Below are 12,855 nucleotides of genomic sequence, written 5' to 3'. Positions count from 1 at the left end.
TTAAACATTTTTTTTAAAAAAATTCAATTCATTATGGATTATTTCCAAATGGACTTTTACAAGTCCATTATTTAAGAGCTGCACATTTGAACTATAGAATTCTGCACTGTTTCTCAGGCCTAGTCAACTGGCACATGACATGAGAGGGAAGAAATTATCAAGCCCAAAAGGCTCCCTGAACTGCCCTGAGACCATTGGGTATAGGGCAGCATATAAATTCAAACAACAGGGTGGGGCGGGGGGAATAGCACATTAAAGAAGGAAGAATCACAGAATTGTACATTTGGAAGAGACTCTGAGGATCCAACCGCCAGCAACGCAAGAATATGCAGCTGCCCCATACAGTGGTACCTCGGTTCTCAAACGCCTTGGTACTCAAACAACTTGGAACCCAAACACTGCAAACCCAGAAGTAAGTGTTCTGGTTTGCGAACTTTTTTTGGAAGCCGAATGTGTTCCAGTTTGAGTACGACACTCCCGTTTTGAGTATAACGCTTCCGATTTGAGTGCCACCCTTCCGTTTTGAGTGTTACGCCGAGGTCTGTCTGTTTTTGCTATTTATATGTTGCGTTTTTTGTTTTTGCGGCTTTTTTGTTTCGTTTTTGTGTCTGTGTGGAACCCACTTCAGCTACTGATTGATCGTGTGATTGCAGTGCATTGTTTATTGCTTTCACTTTATGTCTCAATGGTCTCGTTAAATAGTAAAATTCACGTTAAATTGCTGTTTTAGGGGTTGTTTTTAAAAGTCTGGAGAAGATGAATCCATTGTGCATTTCTTTCTGTGGGAAAGCATGCCTTGGTTTTGGAACGGACCTCCGGAACGGATTAAGTTTGAGAACCAAGGTACTACTGTATAGGCATTGAATCCCACTCCTTCAGGCCCAAGTCTTCCTCCATTGATGGTTTCCAAGTTGGTTCCTCCCATCGTTCCTCTGCGTAAAACCAGCCCATTACACTTCAAACAGCGATGGCTACCCCCAATGAATTCTGGGAGATGTTTGTTAAGGTGCTGAGATTTGATGGGGGACTCATCACAAATTTAACTGCTGAACAATTCACAATAACTGAAAAATGCAAAATAACAAGGGGGGCAAGACAAGGGTGTCCCCATCACCGTTATTGTTTATTTTAGTGTTAGAAACACTGGTAAGGAATATAAGATCAGACGAGACAGTAAGAGGAATAACAGTAGGAAGTAAAGCATATACAGTGGTACCTCGGGTTAAGTACTTAATTCGTTCCGGAGGTCCATACTTAACCTGAAACTGTTCTTAACCTGAAGTACCACTTTAGCTAATGGGGCCTCCCGTTGCCACCGCGCCGCCGGAGCACGATTTCTGTTCTCATCCTGAGGTAAAGTTCTTAACCCGAGGTACTATTTCTGGGTTAGAAGAGTCTGTAACCTGAAGCGTCTGTAAACTGAAGCGTATGTAACCCGAGGTACCACTGTAAACTGAAAGCTTTTGCAAAGGACCTTACGATTACTGTGGAATATCCAAAGAGTAGCATACCAAGAGTCTCAAAGAGGATCCAGGAATTTGGCCGGGTAGCAGGTTTCAAGTTAAATAAAAATGAAACTAAGGTCTTGGTGAGAAATGTGACAGAGCAATATAAAAAGGACCTACAACAAACCATGGACTTATGTAAAGGGAAAAAAAGTTAAATAAATAATGATGAAATAGTATGCAGTTGAAAAGGTTTATAATAGGACCTGTGCAGGGGAACGTGGGACGTCTAGAGATTCAGAGAAATCTCTAAATATGGATATGCATCTGGTATTGTTGTAGCTCTACACTTGTAAAAATTATTTCAAAAGAAACAAACAAATTTAACTGCTAAACCTTAAGGTTTCTAGTGCGAACCGTATTGTTACATAACACGATACAACTTCCAAACATCCAAGGGGAGAGGGGTGGAGAGATCCAAAGGCAGTTGCGAAATGGCAAAGATTGATTTTGTACCAAGGAAACAGCACATTATTTTTAGAGCAATAGTTGGGAAAGAGACAGCTTTGTTTAAACAGTGAGCAACAGGGAGTTGCCAATGTTTTAAATAGCTGTCTATGCAAACCAAACCTTCACATTGCTTCCACAAAACAGGTTATAAGAGTTGAAATTCAGCAGACACACACAAAACATGCCCATGTATGTTTTCTCCTTACCAGTGAGCTGTTTCAGCCACCATTAGCCGCAGAGTTTTGTATGCATTATTTCTTCAGAGTCCTAGAAATGTGGAGGTATATCAATAAAATATTAAACAACCGCAACCATTATTTGCAAGTGTAAAGTTCCACATGTATACTGTTGGGTTGTTGTCCAAATTGTTCTTGAATGCACTTCCTACAGCCTCCTAGAACCGGTCCCCTCAGTTGGAAAAGGGCAAGCCTTTGAGATTCTTTGTAGAATCATAGCTTGAAGGTCTAACCCCCTGCAATGCAGGAATTTCATCTAAAGCATCTGTGGTAGATGGCAAGCCAACTTCTGCTTAAACCTCCAAGGAAAGGGAGTCCACAAACTCCCGAGGGAGACCGTTCCGCTGTCAAACAACTCTTGCATTGCAATGAGAACCAACCACAGTAATATAGACACAACACGTAGGCTAATAGTTGTTGGAGAATATATAATAGAATAATGATATCATTCAAATAGTGGGAATAAGCCAATAAAAGTTCATATATACAGTGTTACCTTGGGTTACAGGTGCTTCAGGTTACAGACTCCCCTAACCCAGAAATAGTACCTCGGGTTAAGAACTTTACCTCAGGATGAGAACAGAAATTGTGCTCCGGCGGCGCGGCGGCAGCAGGAGGCCCCATTAGCTAAAGTGGTACCTCAGGTTAAGAACAGTTTCAGGTTAAGAACGGACCTCCAGAACAAATTAAGTACTTAACCAGAGGTACCACTGTACAGTGTAACAGAGAAGAACATAAAGACGTATGTTAAAGATAGGTGTCCAAAGATAGTCTCACAATAGTCTTTCAAATGTTTCAACAGAAGATGTCTCAAAAGCCTCAAAAGGACAGTATCTCCGGAATGATGCTACTGTTTCGTAATAGTCTTCATCAGCTGGAAATACAATACAAGGCATATAACCAATGAATGATAACAAAACTGAGCTACCTGCATACACGTTGTATAATAACACAAAATATACAAAACAGAGTATATATAGAAAGGTACATACTCAATAGGGACGCGGATGGCGCTGTGGTCTAAACCACAGAGCCTAGGGCTTGCCGATCGGAAGGTTGGCAGTTCGAATCCCTGTGACGGAGTGAGCTCCCATTGCTTGGTCCCAGCTCCTGCCCACCTAGCAGTTCGAAAGTACGTCAAAGTGCAAGTAGATAAATAGGTACTGCTCCGGCGGGAAAGTAAACGGCGTTTCCGTGTGCTGATCTGGTTTTGCCAGAAGCGGCTTAGTCATGCTGGCCACGACCCGGAAGCTGTCCGCGGACAAACGCCAGCTTCCTCGGCCTATAGAGTGAGATGAGCGCAGCAACCCCAGAGTCGTCCGCGACTGGACCTAACGGTCAGGGGTATCTTTACCTTTACATACCCAATATTTTTCAAAGGAATATGTAAGTAAGATTCAAGTATATTGTTATTACAAACACCTGAGATTTACTTCATATGTCCTATGCAGTTGGGTTGCAAATATCAGCAGCTACACTTTCCAGTGAGCACGGGTCCTTAGCATGAATCTTACGTTTCCAGCTGATTAAGACTATCACGAAACAGTAGCATCATTCCAGAGATACTGTCCTTTTGAGACGTCGAAGAAGAAAATGTTTATTCGGCTTTACGCCCATCATAAAACACAACAAAACAAAACAGTGGACTCGTACAAGCCACCAGTAATATAACACAATTCACAGCTCACAAGGACAGATATTAGCAATTCAAAAGAAAAATGTAAGATTAAGATTTAGACACTACGCTAAAATCAATATCTGATGTCATTGTAGAAAATTCTTATAGCTATCAATAATCAGCTAACATTCCATTCCGTCTCTTGTATGAGAGGACGGCTATTAGGAATTTAGCAACCTGTAGGGTAATATAAGGATCCACATCTTGAAGAACCCAGGCAAGCTGTAGGTCTACTGGTTTGTCAGCCATAGGCTGAATTATGGAGTTTAGTATACTAGCACGAGCTGAACTGTACATAGGGCAGATAAACATGACATGCTGTAGAGATTCAGATGTTTTCAAATCACAAGCACACATTGAAGGGACTTGGCCCTTAGTGAATCTATGTCTCAGCACGTTTGTTGGAAAAACATTGAACCTAGCTCTAATGAAGGCATATCTGTGAGATGCGGCCATAAGCGATGTTAAGTAGGACGGAGCACGGTAGATAGGGATTATGCCGAAATTTAACGGCGAGCAGACTCCACCACCAGCTAAGAAATTTTGGTATAGCTCCGTATCATCCAGCTTTGATTTATACACCTTTTTGCCACATTTAGATCCAATTTGAGCAATTCAGAGGGCGAGATCTCATAGGACAGCAATTTGGCATGGATTTTTCCTGACCACAAATTTGTGAAGTCATCCCTCCACATGCATTGAATAAGATAGTGGTTCGGGAGTTTATGCCATAGGGATATCCAATAAATCAAAACTCTCCTCCATAGAACTAACTCCACTGAGGGGATCTTCATTTCTAAATGAATAGCCGCATTACTTACGCATGTAGGTAATTTTAGAAGTCGGCGTAAGAATTGGCTTTGAAGCAACTCTAAAGGTGAGAGATTTGCAAAAGCAGCCCATAAAGGTGCAGCATAGGCCATTGTGGCCATCACTTTGATGCTATACACTTTCAAGGCCGCAGGGATGAATAAGGCCCCCTCAGAGTAGAAAAAACGGAGGAGGGAGTGTGTTAGGGCTTTTGTCTTGTTTTGAAGGTATTCAACGTGCGCTTTCCACCCTAAATTATATTGAAAGTAAATTCCTAAATATTTAAATTTATGTACTTGTTCGATTTTCGTGCCCTCCAGTTTCCATGAATAAAGTTTTCGACTCCTTGAGAATATCAGTACTTTGGACTTGGAGTGGTTGATAGACAGATGATTAGAATGGCAATATGTCGCAAAAATCTTTAGTGCCCTCCTTAAACCCACTCTGGAGTAAGAGAGTAGTACCGCATCATCTGCGTAGAGAAGTAAAGGACAACGATAATCTGCTATGGGACAACGATATAAGGACAACGATAATCAAATCTATGAAAGCTGCACAAAGTTTGCCCCGTCGGGGAGTCGAGTATTTCCGGGCTAAGTGATAAAGAATAATTGCTTGGTCTGTTGTGGATCGGTTCAATCTAAATCCAGCTTGCTCATGCCCAATCAGGTCAGCCTCAACTGACCACTTCATCAACCTTGCCAGCAAAAAACGGGCATATATTTTCCCAATGGAGGATAGCAGACTGATATTCCGGTAATTCCCTGGGTCATCGGGAGGACCTTTTTTGTAGATAGGAATTATAATGGCCTCCTTCCACGTTCCTGGTATTAAGCCCGTGGCATTTATTGCATCGAACGTTTTAGCTAAAATCCCTGCCCACCATGCAGAATGTAGCTTTATAGCCTCAACAGGGACCAAATCTGGCCCAGGGGCCTTACCAATTTTCAGCTCAGCTATCAATTCTAGGATTTCAGCAGGGTCAGTATTGGGCCAGACGGGAAGGGGATTAGAAGGTCTCCAGTGAGTGGCCAGAGCTTCTGCCACTGAGAAATATTTTCTCAGGAACTGCTCCCATGTAGGGGCCGGAATCACCGTTAAGGGATATTTCGTGTTTCTTTCCTTTATTAAGGACCAGAATTTCCGGGAGTTATGAGATTTTGAGGCAGAAATTATAGTCTGCCAGCGATTTAAATGCCATTCCCGTTTGGCCGATCTCTGGGCCTGTTTGTATGCTTTTTTAGCCAGGGAATAAGATGGAGGTAAGGCCGGAGCGCCGAAAAGTTTGTAATCATTATATATTGTATGTAGATGGAGTCTGGCTAGTTTACAAGCAGAGTTAAACCAAGGGGCGCCAAATTTAAAATAATCGTTTTTAACTCCATAGGTTGGAGAAGTAAAAAAGCGAGTTAAAACTTCAATCAGGCAGGAAAAAAATTCATACAGGTAATAGGATCACGCGGGACTATTCCTACGTCCGGCTGCTCGCCAGGGAACTTTTCTCGGATAAAATCCGTATATCTATGGGCGTCTTCCATTGAAACTTTTGAAAGACTATTGAGAAACGTTACTTTAAGATATGAAAAATCCTTTTGCGTTTTTCCGGGGAATTTGCGCCATTAATGTTCCAACTGTACAGCTGAAGAGACATCCTGTATCAATCTGTTGTTGCTCTTTATGGGGCGTCTTCTTTTTTATCCAAATCCGAGGGTGCTAGCTCTTTTCCAAACTCTGGTGGAGGCCAAAGAGCTGCTGCTCCTTTCTGCAAGTCTTCTCCGTGGTCGTGTAGAAACTTCTGGCTGTCCTCTTTCGTTTTGATTTTAATCTTCTTTCCTTTGTAGTTGAATGATAAGCCTTGTGGAAACTCCCACCTGTATGGTATTCCGTTGCCTCTCAAAAGTCCAGCTAGGTCGGTGTAGTTAGATCTGAGATCCAATAGTTGTTTAGGGATATCCTTGTAAATTTGTGTTCTTCTGTCCTGGATCTCAAGTGCTTTGTTAAAATGTAAGTCAAGTAGCTTGTCTCTCTCCTGCTTAGTCCTTAAAATGATCAAACAGTCTCTAGGCCTGTCTTTCCTGGTAACTCTTCCCAGTCTGAATGCGGTTGTTATTTTAAAGTCTGTATCTTCCTTTATACCCCAGAATTTAGAAAATTCTGCTGTCAAGAAGCCAGTCAAGTCCTCTTTCTCAATCTCTGGGATAGAGCGTAATCTTAAATTATTTTCCCTGTTTCTCAGTTCCACCAAAGACAGGTAGGCCTGCTGGTCGCTGATATGTTTATGGAGCGGCCTTACCTCTCCTTTCAATTCATCCACTTTCTGAATTGCTTGACCTGCTTTTTCATTCGCAGCCTCGGCCAATTTCCGATTTTCAGATGTAGCGTCCTTTAGATTCCCAATGTCTTGTGCATGCTTAGCCACCTGTTCAGAAAGTTTGGTAATTGAAGATGTGGCTAAGTCAATTTTTGCAGTTTGATCATCCACTTTTTTATTCAAAATTGCAAATTGTTGTAACATTTCCTCTAAAAGAGTGCTAGAACCCCCAGCTGCCATATCCTCAGTTGTTGACTGTTCAGCTTCCTTAGATGGGGTTGTTGGTGATGGTACAACTCCCTGTAGGACAGCAGGGACTGAAGATCTACGAGCCTGGGAAATCAGGGTTGTTTGTACCAATTGGCCTTTCCCTGCTTTCGACGCAGCTCTTGTTTTTGCTCGGCCACTCATTCCACACCTGTCTTTGGATTCAAGGTCAAGCTGTCAAGAATTCCATGGGAAAGACAGGCTTCAGAGTAAATAACCAAACCACAGAGAGTCAAAACAAAGTTAGTTCTCAGGAAATTGTAAATCCCCAACTCCACTAGAGGGAGTGTTGTTACAGTTCAGGAAAGAAGAAACAAAGTTTCAGTCGCCATTAAAGTTCCTGCAGTTAAATAAATTAACAATAGTCTTTAGAGAAGACCTTTTCCCTCTAGTTTCTCTGGAGGTGCAAGATACAGTTATTTAGTTGTATCCACCAGTGATGCCTCTAAGTATCCATTTCAACTTTGTATGTGTATCCGCAAAACAGCCTTTTGCCCCGCTGCAAGCCCGGGACTGGGGTTTTTAAAGTTTTAAAAGTCCAGCAGAGGAGAGGGTCCCCAAGTAGAATAAACACAATAGCAAGGAGAATAAAGATAACTTGCCTTTCCCTTCAATTTCTGACTTCACCAGACGTATGATACTTCCCGTTTTAAAACCGTTTTGTATTGCTTCCAGCTTGTCAGTTCCTTTGCCTTTGATCACTAAGCACCACCGGGAGACGGACTTCCTTTTTCTCGTCTCCCGCTTTCAGCCAAATTCATAAATTTGTAATCCAATTTCAAATAACTCTTACTCACGAGTAGTTGATTTGTAATCCAATATTAAGGAAGAAAGGTTGGCGCTCATCTGTAACAGCCGCGCGGCTTCACTCCCGCAGAAAGAGCGATGAATCCACAGCACCGCTTCCCCTCCGCGCTTCCGGAGCCCCTTACGGGGTTCCTTCTTCGTTTTGGGGGTCGCTCTAGGTGCCCGCCGGATCCCACGGCCACGAGCTCGCTCTGCTCGTGGTTTATCTTAGTGGGTCGTCGCTTTGCCGCAGCGAACGACCCTTTCCTGCGGAGCCCCTCTTCGCAACGCAAAGAGGACCGCCATTACTCGTTTCGCGCCGCCTCCGGAAGTCCTATTGTGAGACTGTCTTTTGACACCTATCTTTAACATATGGCTTTATGTTCTTCTCTGTTACACTGTATATATGAACTCTTGTTGGTTTATTCCCACTATTTGAATGATATCATTATTCTATTATATATTCTCTAACAACTATTAGCCTATGTATTGTGTCTATATTACTGTGATTGAAACAACTCTTGCTGCCAGAAAGTTCCTCCTAATGTTGAGTCGGAATCTCCTTTCTTGTGACTTGAATCTACTGGTTCGGGTTTAAATTGTCATCATAATATTTGCATACTGGAGGCAGCCACACTCTTTGACTAGGCAGCACTGTGGTTAATCCTGCACCAGGCACCAGGAGATTGACTCAAGGACGCTTAAAGTTCACAGCTCTTCCTACCTCTTTCGAAATTCAAACCAGCAAACTGACTTCCTTTTTAAAAAATATTTATTAAAATTTCAGAGAAAAAAAGAATTACACAAAAACAAAAAATAAAAATACAAGGAAAATACAAAATACAACCAAAAAAAAGGAACAAAAAACACTTAAAAAGAAGAAAAGGAAAATGAATCAATCTTTCTAAAGCTTACATTCATATCCTTGTTTCCCTGACCTCCTCATACCTCACTTTTTTGTATTCCAGTTCAATTATTTAAGTCAGCAATTTCTTTCCCTCTTTGTTTTCTCATGATCCTTTAACGTAATATACTGTAACTTTAAATTTTCATCTATTATCAATCCTTTTTTACATACACCTTTATAGCATTACAGCTTAAACCACCTAGCTTCATTCCAACATTATTCTAACATTCATTAATTTTGCAATATTTCTGCAAATAGTCTTTAAATTTATTCCAATCTTCTTCCAATCTTCTTCCACCGATGCTTCTCCCTGGTCTCGGATTCTGCCAGTCATTTCCGCCAATTCCATGTAGTCCATCACCTTCATCTGCCATTCTTCCAGAGTGGGTAGGTCTTGTGTCTTCCAATACTTTGCAATAAGTATTCTTGCTGCTGTTGTGGCATACATAAAGAAAGATCTATCCTTCTTTAGCACCAATTGGCTGACTATGCCCAGGAGAAAGGCCTCTGGTTTCTTCAAGAAGGTATATTTAAATTCCTTTTTCAATTCATTATAGATCATCTCCCAGAAAGCCTTAATCCTTGGGCACGTCCACCAAAGGTGAAAGAATGTACCTTCCGTTTCTTTACATTTCCAACATTTATTATCGGGCAGATGATAGATTTTTGCAAGCTTGACTGGTGTCATGTACCACCTGTATATCATTTTCATAATATTATTTCTTAAGGCATTACATGCTGTAAACTTCATACCTGTGGTCCATAACTGTTCCCAGTCAGCCACCATTATATTATGTCCAACATCTTGTGCCCATTTAATCATAGCAGATTTCACCGTTTCATCCTGAGTATTCCATTTCAACAGCAAGTTATACATTCTTGACAAATTCTTAGTTTTGGGTTCTAACAGTTCTGTTTCCAATTTTGATTTTTCCACCTGAAAGCCAATTTTCTTGTCCAAATTATATGCCTCCATTATCTGATAATAATGAAGCCAGTCTCGCACTTTGTTTTTTAGTTTCTCAAAACTCTGCAATTTCAGTCTATCTCCTGACTTCCTTCCTCTCATCCACCTGCTCTGATGAACATTGGTCTCAAACCCCATTCCAGGCATTCAAGTTGTGTCCATACCGGGGCACAATCCATTCTTTCAGGTCCTACCATCCAGAGCAGGAGAAAATAAGCTTTCTCCATTCTTTAGATATTTGAAGATAGCTATTATCTCTCTTCTCAGTTCCCCCTTTTCCAGGCTAAACATACCCAACTCCCTTAACCGTTCCCGGCTTGGTTTCCAGTTTTGGATGCCTTCTTCTGGGGACTAACCTCCGGAGCAGAAGAAAACAAACTTGCTCCGTCTTCCATGTGAAAGTCCTTTAGAGATTTCAAGGTGGCTATCCTCTCTCCTCTCAGTCTCCTCTTTCTCAGGCTAAACATCATCATCATTAGCATTATTACATTGTAGTAACTATATTGCTGGTTTCCCCACAGACTATTCAATCATTGAGTTATGCTAGCAAGAGATGAAGGGTGCCCTCTCGTGGCTGAAAGCGCTCAAACGCTGCACTGCAGACCATTTAGAACATGGGTAGGCAAACGGGTGGTGCTCTGGGTTAAACCACTGAGCCTAGGACTTGCCAATCAGAAGGTCGGCAGTTCAAATCCCCACGATGGGGTGAGCTCCCGTTGCTCGGTCCCTACTCCTGCCATCCTAGCAGTTCGGAAGCACGTCAAAGTGCAAGTAGATAAATAGGTACTGCTCCGGCGGGAAGGTAAACGGTGTTTCTGTGCGCTGCTCTGGTTCACCAGAAGCGGCTTAGTCATACTTGCCACATGACCCGGAAGCTGTACGCTGGTTCCCTCGGCCAATAAAGCGGGATGAGCACCGCAACCCCAGAGTCGGTCATGACTGGACCTAATGGTCAGGGGTCCCCTTTACCTTTACTAGGCAAACTAAGGCCCGGGGGCCAGATCCGGCCCAATCACCTTCTAAATCTGGCCCACAGATGGTCCGGGAATAAGCATGTTTTTTACATGAGTGGAAGGTGTCCTTTTATTTAAAATGCATCTCTGGGTTATTTGTGGGGCATAGGGATTCATTTTTATTTTTAAAATATAGTCCAGCCCCCCACAAGGTCTGAGGGACAGTGGACCAGCTCCCTGCTGAAAAAGTTTGCTGACCTGATTTAGAAAGATGGGACGGTGCTTTCAGTTTGGGACAGTTTTTTCCATTTTAACATTATTCACATGGGGAGTGAGGTTGAAAAAGGCTGTGTGATACGACTAAGCTCACTACATCTAAAAGAGGAAACAATTTCTAGTTCTACAGAGCCACCCACATCAAATCTACTTATAGGTAAAGGTAAAGGACCCCGGGATGGTTAAGTCCAGTCAAAGGCAACTATGGGGTTGCAGCGCTCATCTCGTTTTCAGGCCGAGCCGGCATTTGTCCACAGATAGCTTTCCGGGTCATGTGGCCAGCAGGACTAAACCACTTGTGGTGCAATGGGACACTGTGACAGAAACCAGAGCACATGGAAACACTGTTTACCTTCCCGCTGGAGCTGTACCTATTTATCTACTTGCACTTTGACGTGCTTTTGAACTGCAAGGTTGGCAGGAGCTGGGACCGAGCAACAGGAGCTCAACCCGTCACGGGGATTTGAACCACTGACCTTCTGATCGGCAAACCCAAGAGGCTCAGTGATTTAGATCACAGCGCCACCAGCATCCCCTCAAATCTACGTATAACTATGTCTGTCTCTGCAGCTGAATATATTTTACAGAATGCTAGTCTATATCGGTCCTCAAAGTGTGTTGCAGGAAAAAGGATAGCAAGTGTAGTGGGGAGATTCAAGGCCAATCAGAGAAACATTTAAACATTTCAGTGCAATGTGGATATACAACCAGAAACAGAATTCTTGCCTCTCTTCAAGAGCACTGACTTTTCTTTTTTGCTTCTCCACGACATTGTTGTGAACAGGGAGTTTCAACAAATTATGAAGGATCGGGGGGAAAAAGAAAGGCTTCTTTGTTGATGAGATGAGAGCTTGCATGTCTCAAATTAGACCCAATATAAATGAGATTACCTGGCCAAAGCAATCTCACACCTCTCACTGAGTTTGTACTTACGGTACATATATAAGAGGTTCATTTATAATTACATTTTCAGAATGATTCGTGATCTTATGTAGTTGCATTGTTTTAAACATTTTGGATGTCCCATGATCACATTATAAAGCAGTTGTGTTCTCTGTTCTAAATCAAAGAACTGCCATTTTCCCCCCCGTTTTCCAATGTATTTCTCATCAATTAGAAATCTAGTGTTGCGTTAGCAAATTTTAATTCTGAAAGTGTGGTCCAGAGAAAAGTTTGAGATTAGAACCACTGGAGTCAGGAGTCTTAGCCCTAGGCCACGTGTCACATACCTGGTCATGCTAAATAAGCAGTCTGATATTAATGCAAGTATGACTTGAGACTCTCTTATTCAGGGCATCTTAGTTCTGTAGGCAGGGACTCAGGTTTATAATTACCTACCCCTTGTATATGATACAGCATATTATATTATTATTATTATTATTTATTGAATTTATATACTGCCCTATACCCGGAGGTCTCAGGGCAGTTGACAGCACAAAAAAAGTTTAAACTTATTGGAATCAATTAATCATATGAGTTTTACTATTTTGATCGATTAATCTATCTATAATTTGCTCATGAGTAAAAACAATATTTCTGAAGCAGCCAGCATTTTTTAAGCCACCGTGTTAGATGACATTGTCCCCATTTTCCCAGTGAGAGGAAAAAAGACTTTTCTAAAACATCAGAGAAAAATGTGTGTGTGTTAGGGGAAGAAATCCCAGGAATAATGATGTGCTCTGTGTTTTGTTTTTCATGGTGTGTGTGTG

General features: G+C 41.9%; 1 long non-coding RNA gene across 1 annotated transcript in view; it reads right to left on the bottom strand.

Annotated features, from left to right (window-relative positions):
• LOC309542620 overlaps positions 1 to 12,855 on the bottom strand; it is a 301,099-nt gene that overhangs the window by 264,902 nt on the left and 23,342 nt on the right. The gene's annotated exons all lie outside the window — the stretch shown is intronic.

This window comes from Podarcis vaucheri, assembly GCF_965113315.1.
Source record: "Podarcis vaucheri genome assembly, contig: SUPER_10_unloc_1, whole genome shotgun sequence".
NCBI classification, from domain to species: Eukaryota; Metazoa; Chordata; class Lepidosauria; order Squamata; family Lacertidae; genus Podarcis; species Podarcis vaucheri.
Note: the sequence above shows the minus strand (reverse complement) of the source record. Positions and strands in the feature narration are given on the sequence as shown.